Source organism: Dipodomys ordii, unplaced genomic scaffold (assembly GCF_000151885.1).
Source record: "Dipodomys ordii isolate 6190 unplaced genomic scaffold, Dord_2.0 Scaffold82, whole genome shotgun sequence".
NCBI classification, from domain to species: domain Eukaryota; kingdom Metazoa; phylum Chordata; class Mammalia; order Rodentia; family Heteromyidae; genus Dipodomys; species Dipodomys ordii.
Genome location: NW_012267298.1, coordinates 7068337 through 7080795, shown reverse-complemented (window position 1 = coordinate 7080795; position 12459 = coordinate 7068337). Strand labels below are relative to the sequence as shown.

Here is a 12459-nt window from a genome sequence, read left to right as displayed (position 1 = left end):
AGGGAGTGCTGATAGACAGGGCTGTGCTGCCATCAGAGCAGCAATGAGGCCTTGGGACAAGGGAATGGCCTCCAAACCTCATGATATATTTAACAGAACAGTGGAAATTTGTACTGGGTCTCTGCATTTTATTCTATTTTTCTGACATTCTGGGGAGCTTTGTTGTGCTGCACAATGAAGGGATGAGACTTTAATATTTCAGCCTTAGTGCTATAGGGGATGCAGGATGAGGAGGCTACTAGCCTGGAGGTGTGAGGCTGGTGTGGTTTGATCCTGGGTGAACTGGAGATGACTGCTTTCCTGACTGTCGAGTCTTGTGATTTGTGTTCCCCTGCCGACACTTGTCTTCTTGAAGGGTGCTGGTATACTGAGTGTTGAGCCCGAGGTACCTAACCTAGTTCCACTGATTCTGAGCCACCTAGCGTTCATCACCCTACAGGGTTTAGTTTTCTCTTTTCATCTTATAAAAAGCATTTACTTTTACCCCCCAGAAACATTTTTTTTTTGCCAGTTCTGGGGTTCGAACTCAGGGCCTGGGCACTGTCCTTGAGATGCTTCTGCTCAAGGCTAGCACTCTACCACTTGAGTCACAGTGCCACTTCTGGCTTTTTCTGTTTATGTGGTACTGAGGAATTGAACCCAGGGCTTCATGTATGCTAGGCAAGCTCTCTACCACTGAGCCACCTTCCTAGCACCCCCTTCCCCTAGTAAAATGTTTAACAGATTTTGAAACAAACTTATATTAATTACTAACTTCTACAGTGAATATCACATTTTATCTTACTGATTTAATAGAACTCTTTACATGTTAATAGTTAATCATATTTTATAAATACTTCTCCCAAGTTATCTTTCTTACTTAGGGTATGTTTTTTTCTCTCTCTTTTTTATTGTCAAGGTGATGTACAGAGGGGTTACAGTTAGGGTACTGTTTTATATACAGAAGTGGAATCACTTTGCTTCTTTAAATATGTCTGTATTTTCCATTATTTTTTATCCTCCATGAAGTGTCTGTGATAAAAGAAACCTTCCTCATCTTGGGGAAATTCCTTTACTTTGAAGTGTTATTTCTGGTTTCATGACATCTATGGCATTTCCTCTTCTTGAAGCTTCCTTTGGTGTGTCTGTGTGGTAGGAACCTTCATTTCCACACGGTTGTCCTCTCCTCCCTCTGATAGAAACGGAGAAAGCGGTCTGAACTTTCAATCCAGTATGCTGTGCTGGACTTCCCAGGATGTCTGCTCTCATCTGAGAGTTTGGTCTGCCTCAATGATTTTTGTTCTAGTGCACTGTTTCAGAAGGTATTGCTTTAATATTTAGAATTTTATTATTGCACACATGCATGCTGTTTCATTCTGTTTTCTTTTTCATGGATACTTCTTCATTTTCTCATTGAAGTATTATTCCTTTGGGTAAACTCGAAACTGTCCAGTCAAGTTAAGAAAAGCATCTCCACCTCCATCTACTGGATGGCCTTGAGTACCCTCTGCTGATGTAGGTAATGAGCTCTGGACTCTCCAGGCCTACGCTTGTACTCATTGCTTGGTTGCCTTGATGGAGGGCTCCGCCTGTCACCGGAGGGCACTTTGCAGTGAGCAGCAAACATTGCTTTGAACTCTTTGGCCTCTGGTGTATTTGTCATGTCAGCAGGGACTCAGGGTGCTTTTGTCGAGAAGCCGTGGGTCGAGCTGGGAAGGCCTGTCTTGAGTCTTGTGTGGCCCCTTCCTTGTGGGGTGACTATGGGAAGATTACTTCCCAGAGCCTCAGTTTTCTGATCAATTGAATGAGGACAGCTGCACCCCCTTTCTGGGTGATTTCTGAGCTCTCCCTCCCCTATGAGGTAGAAGAACCCCACAGGGTGCTGAGTTTTCTCCTGCCTTCCCAGTTGTCTCTCCCAGTCACCTGGAAGGCCTCAGGGCACAATCTGTGGGGCTTTTCTTTCCGTGTGCACACCCTAGTTGATTCTCCTCTTGCATGGCTTTTGTACACCGTTAACGTGGAGGGCTTGCACACTGCCGTTCCCAGTCTTGTCTTCTCCAAGCCTCAGCTCTGTCCCCACGATGGCCCACTGCCCGCCTGCCCACAGGTGTTTCCAGGACCCCTTGAACCTTGTGTTTTCATCGCAAGCGCCTGGCTTTCTTCCCTAGTCCTGGGCTCCTAGGTCCAGGGTGTATTGACATAATGACTACTTTTGGCTTTGGGGCCACATAGTTTCTGCCCCCATCTTTCCTTTGCTTTTGCTTTGTAAAAGCCTATTGGAAATTATCTTGCCCATGTAATTGTAACCCCTCTGTACAGTATTTTCACACACACACACACACACACACACACACACGCCTATTGGAAGCATGTACAAGTCGCTCTTCCTCTGGCTGCCAGCCTTGCTTGGCATGTCAGACTCTACTGACTCCTGCTGCACTCCAGCTGGCGCAGTCAGGCTCACAGGTCTGGGTGAGTCTCACCTGTCTGCTGTCACGAGCCGCACACGTGCTTTCTCCACCCGCTCCCTGGCACTGCCTGGCAGCCTTTCCGTGTCCAGGCCAACCATCTCCTGCCTCCGTTCCTTCTTCAGAAATTTAACATAGGCTTATTTGGTCATCTCTTTCTTACTTGCACATAAAATAAAAATAAGTAATTTGGTGTTTTTAAATGAAAAAGTGTTTCCTTTTGGGGTAACTTTTCTGAATGTCGCTGGCCAAGCAGTCAGTGTCTGAGGTCATTGCTGGTCCCTTCCCAGCACCGTCTCTGGCACTGTTTCCACAGCTGTGGCACCCACTCTGCTGGCTTTGTTGCTGACCCTCTCTGCTCCTGTGGGGACAGCATGATCTGGTTGTAGACATGCCTCTTTGCTTTGACATCCTATCATACTCTAAGGACTGTGGGTGTGTCTCTGCTTCTGGCTGAACCATTTAGGCCACAGGAGGCCATTCTTTTGCACATGCCTAGTGACCTGCTACCACTCATCTCTCCTTGCCAGACCCCTTTCATAGATTGTTGGTTTGCAGAGAAACATGGTATCAGAGCTCTCCCTTGAGGGTGAATGTGTGTCACCATTGTCACATAGATGCCCTGCTGCTTGCCCTTCATTTTGGTGGACATGGCAGCCATTCACTTGAAAAGTGCAATTAAAAATGTTTAAAGTTGGTCAGTGGTGCTGGGGATTCAACCCAGGGCCCCACATATGCTAAGTAAATATTGTTCCACTAAGATACATCCCAGCCTCTTGAGTAGGAAGAATATGACCTGAATATTCCTCAAACTCCACACATACACCCCAACCTTCATGTAACTTAACTGAAATGATGACATGAGCATTCAGACCAGCTTCTCACCTGAATGGTGTGGACTGCCTGGGCTGCCGGACTTGGTGTCAGGTCATGCAGATACTCAAGACCTGTTCTGATTTCAGACAGTAAGGTACGAAAACCACGCATCCCAGAACTGATGCAATCAGGATATTCATGCCATTGCCAGCCTGCTGCCTTTGGGAGAGGAATTGCCCTCTTGACCCCATTTTACAGATGGAGATTGTGGTTGCTGCCTGTCCTTGGCAGCCCCCTAGTTGCATCTCACTTCTGTTCTCATCCGCTGGGTTCTCTTCTCCACTAGCAGTCAATACTCACATTCAAACAGAGGCCAGCCACACATGCCTGGGCTCAGAGCCCTTTCTTGGCTCTGTGATCATGTCTGAGCCCCAAACTGTGGCTCGACCTGCACAGTCCTCTCAGCCCCTCTCCCCTTGTCTCTGCATGTCCTCCAGCTCTCACTCCTGCCAGGGGTGGGAGGCTGGCCCAGCTGAGGATTCGCCCTAGCCCGTGGCTTACAGTGCCTCCCCCCAACACTTTAGTGAAGATGGCTTTCAGATCATTAATGAAAAATATACGTATCATGCTTTTGGTTTCCACTACTGGGAGAACTCCCCACTGGTTACTCAGTCATGTTGCTTCCAGCTCTTCTTACATCTGTCTTTTTCCAGAATACTGCATAATTTCCTTGTGTATGATCTTTCTGCAAGCAGGTGTGTGTGTGTGTGTGTGTGTGTGTGTGTGTGTGTGTGTGTATCTTGGGGCTTGAACTCAGGTCCTGGGCACTGTTCTGAGTGCTTTTGCTCAAGGCTAGCACTCTACCACTTTAAGCCACAGCTCCACTTCCAGTTTTCTGGTGGTTAATTGGACATAAGAGTTTCATGGACTTAACTGCCTGGGCTGGCTTTGAACTGTGATCCTCAGAGCTCAGCCTCCTGAGTAGCTAGGATTACAAATGTGAGCCACCAGCACTGGCGAAAGCAAGAGGCATTTTCAACAGACTATGTTTGTTTTGTATCCTTAGCCCCTAGAATAGCATCTGGTGTATAGTAGGTGCTCAGTAAATTTTATTTTAGGAGTTAATAAGAGAAAAATGCATTTTTAAAAAATAAAATGGTTGGGATATAGTAGTACTTAAAAGTACCAATTATTTCCTCCCATTTCATATCTGAGATAATTGTGTTAAATCAAATGCTATGAATTAGATATTTTAAAAATATGGCTGAGGAACTCTTTATTAAATGAATCTTCTTGGGGATTTTTTAATGAAATTAAAAGCTATTGAGTAATTATCCTTCCCTTTACCTGGTTGCAGAGCTAATTCTTCAGATTTATTAGCCTATTTAAAGTGATATAGCCATGTTTATTGCATTCCTGTTTCCCCAAAGGAGCTCATTTTTGTGTCCTAGCAAGGATGGACTGTTTTGGGGTGAAGGTTTCACTTACAAGGCTTAGCAGATAGCATATGCACCAAGGAACTGGTCTGTAAAGGGCGTCATCAAACACTGCATGCATGTCAGCAGTGTGCCAGGATTAGTGGGAAACCAGTGTAACACACTACCTGCTTGGCGTTGAAGTGGGACTAGACATGTGGTGTGGCGTGGCGGTTCCCAGTGAGGCTGTGTGTCCATAGCTTCAGGTGAGGGGGGTGTGACTTGATCAGTGCTTTTCTGTTATACAATCAGGCCAGGGCTCTCTAATCAGAAAAAGAGCTCTTTGAAGTGCAGTGCTAACTCCTTTGGGCCCCCCCTTTCCTCCAGTCCAACCTTGCTTATACTCAGATTCAGAAGAACTGTTCTGGTGAAGTTTTGAAGGCGAGTCGCCAGCTTTCGAGCACTCTCGTAATGTGTAATAATTAGACAAGTGGAGAGTTGTCAGTGGGACTTAGGTCTGAGTGGAGGAATGGCTGCCCTCCCTCCTTTGTGACCACACCTTGAAATAGTCTAGGAGATGTGACTGTGAAGGTTTTGTTGGTTTATCTGTTTCATATTTAGCAAAGTCATTCCAGCGTAAGGGAACTTCATGTATCCCATGGTTAAGAAAAAACAGAACACGGAACATGAGCAGCAGCCTGTGTCTTGACAAGGTCCCTCAGCACAGAAGGGAAAAGGCCAAGGGGTGGGGTGGGAGTGGGCTGGCTGGACTTGGCCGGTTCCTGTCCTGGCCTTCATGGTGGTTTGAAGGCCCAGGAGTATCACATGAGAGCTGTACTCGGGGTCTGTATGAAGCTTTTCTGAACCACAAGACCAAAGTCTCTGTAAATGGAGCCTTGTAAGATTACTGGATAGGCAACCGGAACTGAAATAATTTTGAAATAAATCTTAGTTACCAAAAACCTCTCCTAGGTGGAAGGGTCTCATAGATGCAGTATCTGTCAATTTAATCCCGGTTGGTGCCTCTGTTTTTTTATCTGATGCTCTCTGTCCCCTCCTGATCCATTTCTCCTTGTATCAAAACTGATGTACTAATTACAGAGAACCATGAGGCTAAGTTCAGCATTTAAGGTACAGAGACTTCTTGCACTGTATTTTTATTGCTGCAGCTGTTTTGGTTCTGATTTGCCATTGCGCCAGTTCCTAGAACCATGAAGCAAATGGCTTTGCAGAATGCTTGCTGCAGTGTGCCTGCGAGGCCTCCTACGGGATGCTCTCCGCACAGAGGCAGCCTCTGTGCCAGGCTGGGCAGGTAACTTGAGGACTAGGGAGAGCAGCCCTGGATGGGACACTTCCTGCCTGCAAAGCCTGGAGCAAGTGCTTCATCATCCCCACTTGACACAGAGAAGTGTTTGTTTCTAGTGACTTTAGTAACAAATTACCATCAATCTACTGGCTTAGAACAACACAAGCTTATTATGTCACAGTTATGGAGACAGCAGTCTACAACCTGGCTGTCAGTCGGGCTGCATTTCTTCTGGAGACTTGGGGGCTTCTGTATCCTACATCTGTTGGCATCCTTTGGCTTATGAGCTTCTTCTTTCTCCCAGAGAGCCAGCAGCTCTACCTCCTTCAGTTCTTCTGACTCTGCTTCATCAGTGGAATTCTCTGATCCCCTTGTCTTCCTCTTGTGATTTCACTGGGTCCACATGGATGCATAATCCATGACCATCTTCCAGAGCAAGAGCCTTACAAGCTTTATCATATCATATCTACAGAATCTTCTCTTCTCTATCTAAAGTAGCATGTGTAGGATTCAAGGATTGAGACTCGGGTATTTTTGTGGCTGATGGGGGCAACTTGGGGTGGTGGGCTCACACTACATGTGAGGGTCCAGGAACTGCTTCCCTATAGGCTGGGGTTCTTGTATTCTCAACAGCTCTTAGCTACACATTGTGAGGATGGATATTTGCAGTAGTTAATCCACACCATCAAGGTAAGATCCTTTTTCTTTTTGTGTCAGTAGGATGGCACAATACAGTAGAAAATATTCAGGGTATCACTATTGAAAAAGGCTAGAAAAAAAAGGTATAAAATCAGTTTTCCAAAAACTGCTGAAAATTTACTTATGCAAAATATCACCTTTCCCAGTAAGCCCGGATAAACAGTCATCAGGCGGCATGCTCACTGTTGTGCCTATAAATATTTTTACTAAATAACAGTTTAGATTTATGGAAATTTCTCCTCTGAGTGTGTTCAGGTCCCTTCAAGTTGGAGGGACGCACACAGTTTGATTTGGCAGTGATTCTTAAGTTAGCAGACATTTCAAAACAAGCTGCCTTAAATCTAGAGGAATTTTCCATCATCATCTCCCTCTCATCTGATGGAATCCAAATGCCAGAAGCCAAAGGTGATGGCTGAGATTCTTCTGTATTGAATTCCTCTTGAGTTCTCTGTGGAGCTCTATTTAAAGTAACTGCTGCAGGGATGGAATCATCAAGCCTGCTAGGGGGTGGTAGGAAATAAGGGAAAGAACCAGTGCCCTGCATGGCAAGGATTGTCCACAAGGTGGGAGCCTCGTAGGTCCTGCAGGTGAGAGTGGAAACTGGGCCTGGGGCCCAGCCCACAGGGACGAGGCCCAGGGCACTTGGGTCCCTTTGTGCTCAGCCAACTCCCCTTCCCTTCCACAGCAGGCAGCCATGGGCAGGACAGCCGCAGGTTTGCTGTGCCTCTCTTCTTCCTCTTCCCTACCTCCAGATCCCTCCCCACTCCGTCCTCCTAGCCCAGGCGTCTTAACTTCCCAGGGAAGGCTGGAGCACAGGGTAGGTGGGAGGTCAGGATCATTTCAATGCAGACTCAGCTTTCTGTGACTATCTGGAAACACTTGAATTCAGCCAGCATCCTGCTGCCAGGCTCAGGCCGGGCTCAGATCAGAGGCCAGCTGTGGCAGTCAGCTCTTTATCCCTGGGATGAGGCCAGGAGCTCCCTTTAGACCAAGAAACAGATTCCTTTTAAAAGGGTACTTAATTCTGTAAAGATGCCACCCCCTGGAAGGATGAGCAGGATCTGTGAGGACTTTGATGGGGACACACATTTCTGAGGGAAATGGAGCTGGTGGTGAAATGCTGCATCTGCGGCAGGAGCCATGGTCACTGCAGTGGATCCTGCGGGCAGCCTGGCACTCAGAGGATGCCGACAGAGCACCACAGTACATCTGCTGAGTGGGCCTTTTCTCTCTCCTCCTGCAGCAGAGGCCGCGTAATCTGCACACTGTCATGTGGGCCTCAGACTGTATTCTTTGGACTGCATGACACCTCTCACCTCTCTTCAGGGAATGTGATGCCGTTCTGAGCAGCATCATTGTCGGGGGACTTCCGGCATCATGTCTGAGGTTTGTCTGCCTGTGAACTTGATATAAGTTGATGGAAACAATATGTATTCTTCAGGGTCACCCTCATTTTTAACATTACATTTGTGAGATTCATCTAGGTGGTTGTGATTTTGGCTTTTAGCATTGGGGCCTCTGGGTCAAATGAGAATTCCCGAGATTATGGATTTCTTAACTTGCCTTTGTAACTACAGTGAGCTTTTCCTCTCAAGAATGTGGGTTGCAGGAGCTAGGAGCACTTTTTGCAATACAGAGCATCCCCAGGAAGAGGCAAATGACTGAAGATTTTCTTCTCCTCACAAGCAAAACTTGACTCAAAGTGACTTACAAAGATTCAGTCCTGTTTCAGAAGACAAGAACCAGCTTGCCCTAAGACTCATATTTGAAGCCCCTGTCTTTCTCTTCCTTATGGAGAAAAGGGACAAGAAGTCTGGCCTACACAGTCCTGCAAGCCAGGGTGCAGCCAGTGCAGGCTGGGCAGGTACCTTTAACCTTAGGAACCATGGGAACCATGTCATGGTTCTTTGGGACCAGATCTTGTGGTCTTTGTGCAGTAGATAGTGAGCTGTCTCAGTCTATTAACTGTGGTGCCAGTGGTCTGAAATGCAACGTTATATCACAGCCACAAAACCCAACCCCATCTTATGAGGGTGCCCTCGGTTCTGTCACCTCATGTGTGAATGACTCTTAATCCGTTTCTCATGTGCATTCATGGGGTGATTATATAGCTATGATGACAGTGTAAAGATCATGGTGGGTACCTGGAAATTAATCATAATTATTCCTTATCTAATGTTAAGGTGTGATGGTAAGGTGGTGATTCATTCCCTTTTTTTTGACAATCCATTATTTTATTTATTCCTTCCATCATTATGGCTTAGGTATCAGGGGACTTCTCTTCCATAAAATTCTTCCTTTCTTTTGAGTTCTTCCTTCTCATATAGTTCCAGGAGTATGATGACCACCGTGTTTTGATGGCTGTACTTTTGTGTTGGCTCTCAGTCTACTTTTCAAAAAAATATTCCAGAGACATGGAAGAGTCCCTTACTCCTTCATTGCTTAGTAATAGATACCTTCTATAGCACAATTTGTATTTATTTGTTAACTCACAAAGCCAACAGGTAGTGCACAGATCAAAAAGCTCCTGTTCACAAAGCATCTATGACATCGGCTCATAGTGCTCTCAGTGTGTTTGCTGTCCTTGGAACTTCTTTCTGTGGATTAAATCTGGGTTTGCTCCCTCTTGGGCTAATTGTTTAGTCATGCCCTTCTTTGCCCTCTGCTTTCTGGGGTCCTGCTGTTTTTTTACTCATTCTTGTTGCTTGGGGTGTTTGCCTAAATTCCAGCTACCCTTATTCCCAGAATCCCTCACTTCTTAATACATAGGCTGTGGTGGAAAAGTGGACAGTGCCAGCCTCATAGTGTCCACAGCCTGTGAGGCACCAGACAGTCCAGTAGGGATGGACCAGGGAACTGCGTTGGGCTTCAGACAGTTAGCTACAATGGTAGACAACACTGATAAAAGCAAGCAGAAAACAAAGTTGGTGAGGCTAAACTTGGAGTGAGCAAGACAGGCGATGTTTGTAAAATACACTATGTTACAGTGGAACTATGGAAACATCTCAGATATTAAAAATTGGACTATGAACATAGTCTAAGCTCCGGAGTACTAGAAGACTAGAAGCAAATTAGTAAAGGAGGGGGGCTGTCATTTAAATAGCACAGTTGTAGAAGGATTTAGTGAGAAGGTGACATTCTCATGAAGACTTGAGCTGAGCCAGCAGAGCCCTGGGGCTCAGGGCACCGAGGCCTGGGGGTGGGGTGGGCGTCCGCATCTAAGGAGTGCAGAGACAGTTGACCTTGAGCTCAGAGAGGACAGAACGCCATGCCCTGAGGACCCTGCCTCCACTGCCAGGTTTGTGTTTGTTCTGGGTGGAGATGAGGCCAAGAGACCTTGAGGGGCAGGAGAGCCGGCATTTCTACAAACTCTCGGCTACTGTAGCCACACTGTGTCATAATTTTACAAGTATTTCCCCAGCTCTGTTTTTATCCTTTTTGTTTTGGGCTGGCTTCATTAGAACAGAATTTGAACGTGGCTAATGGGAGTTTTTGGGTGGGACAGACCAAGGTCTGAATCTGGGCTCGGCCACTTGCTTCGTGGTCAGTCTGTGACTCAGGTCTGTGATTCTCGCTCCTTGTGTGTACCTGGGTGCTGCCACTGTATCCAGGTCTGGTTGCATGCTGGGACAGTTCAGTAGGCAGAACTAGCCTGGTGTGTTGTGGGAAAAGGGAATGGTTTTTCAAAACCAGCCTTTCTTTCCTTTGTAATTATTTTTCTTTTCATGAAGTGCTGTGTGATTCATGTTTACACACAGCTGTGTGAGGTTCGTCTGCCAGCCCTGTGAGGTCAGTGTAAACTGAGCACGTGCTGGGCGGCCTTGTCCTCTACCTGATAGCCTGAGAGCATTGCTCCTTTGTGATTGCTCCTGAATCTGCATTCTGTGATTTGAATTGGGCAGCAAAAGATCCTCCCAGGCCTTTTTGATTGGGGCTGTCAGTGGGTGCTGAAAACACGCGTGGCGTTTATTCCTGGGGCTCTGTGGTAGACGCTGCATTCTTCCCCTGTCAAGCACAGCCCTCAGAGTAGCATATCCATGCAAGCCGCCCCCTGCTCCTAAGTGAGGCAGTCCCATTTATTCATTTCCAGTTATCCCTTTAGTATTTAATCTTTTACTTTGATCCAACTGTTGGATAATGAGTGATAAATTATCACAGCAGAGAATTTGTTTTCCTCCCTTGTCCCAGTTTGGGGGATAAAGAACCCAAGTTCCATTTTCCTAAGGCCCCCCCCCCCCCGACACAGAGATGTTGTATTCATGTGAGGCATGTATCAGCTGAGATGCATAGGTCAGATTACTCTGATGATGGGTAGACATATATGACCTTAGGCCTGAGAAAAACATAATGTGGTGTTTAAGAAAATATTTTAATTGGCTCTCTAATGATGACTGTGTGCCTGTCAAGTAAAAAATTCCTTGTACTTTGGAATTGAAGAATTAAGTCAAATCTGGAATTCTCTGTTCATTCTACCTCAAGAGATTGACACAGCTATAGTAGTAATATTTTTCTGCCATTTGGGCATTTTGCTGCTCTTATCAAGAGAGTATTGTTTCTATAACATGTAGAGACTTTATGTATTTTTGTCCCCCTTGCTATTTGAGCTTAAGAAAATGCATGGCATGTGTTAGTGTGTGATGTACTCAGTGATGATGTTGCAACCGTGAGCAAGCAAGTCATGGTTCCTGTCCCTGGGTAGCTGGTGACAGCCCTGCTCTGTGGGCTGGGAGAGAGTTGTTTCATCTGAGTTTTGAGTTGAATTGAGGAAGATCAGATGCAGACAGGTAGTGTATACAGTCATAATGAAAGCAAAGGAATCAGTAAAGGAATCTTGCAAGTGTGAGGTGATGGAGCCCACGTACAGAGGGGCCCACAAAAGTCAGAGAAGGTAAGTTCTTTGTCTAGAAGGACATCCATGCTTAGCTCTTGGAACTTCATTCGTGTGGGAAAGAAGTATGCATGGATGGTTGAATGGTGGGTAGATGGATGGGTAAGTGGATGGATGGGAAATCTCATGAAGGCAAAAACAAAAATCTCAGCTTAGAGGCTTTTGCAGTTGTCTCAGAAAGAAATGGGTCTAAATACTAGATTTCTATATTATACAGAAGTATTTAGACCCAGTGCAGAGAAGTTAGAGAAATATACAGACATGGGAAATGGGAGCTGGAATCAGGTGCTGAGAGCATGAGGTGAGTGAAAGGTACATGTGTATAATAATGCAGAAGGAAGCTATGGGAATTGGGAAATAAGATGGGTGATAAACTTAGGAGAATTGGTAATGGAGCCCATTGGTGAGGGAGATAACAGGTCTAGCTTGGGACAGTTAAGCAATTCAGTGGCCAGTCCAGCAGATAGTCACATAATCAAGTCTCAGGTTCATGGAAGAGATTCAAGGGGGAGGTGCAGATTTAGCACTCGGTGTTTGCAGAAACCTGTACCAGTGTGCAAGGATACTTGCCAAATGAGAAGAGCAGGCATGGGAGCTAGAGCACAGCAGAACATCGTTGTATGAAGGTGGTTGACAGAACAGCTGCTGTCAGGATAACCAGAGCCAGTAGTCAAAGGCCCAGAGGCAGAGTTGTCTCAAGTCCAGTGCTGATGTTTTCCAGGGTTTGAGCAGTCAGCAGAGTTACCTGCAGCAGAGTCATGCAGTAAAGTTGGGAATGGTACCTTCCACTGGCTCTGTCTCAGGAGTACATTGATTACTGTGGTGCAAATGTGTTTTGTGGCTACTTGGTGCCATTCACCAGTTTTGTCTGGATTTGGGAGTGTGTCA

The 12459-nt window shown here is 46.0% G+C and overlaps 1 protein-coding gene across 1 annotated transcript in view; it reads left to right on the top strand.

Annotated features, from left to right (window-relative positions):
* Zfat (zinc finger and AT hook domain containing) overlaps positions 1-12459 on the top strand; it is a 128179-nt gene that overhangs the window by 57627 nt on the left and 58093 nt on the right. The window lies entirely within an intron of this gene.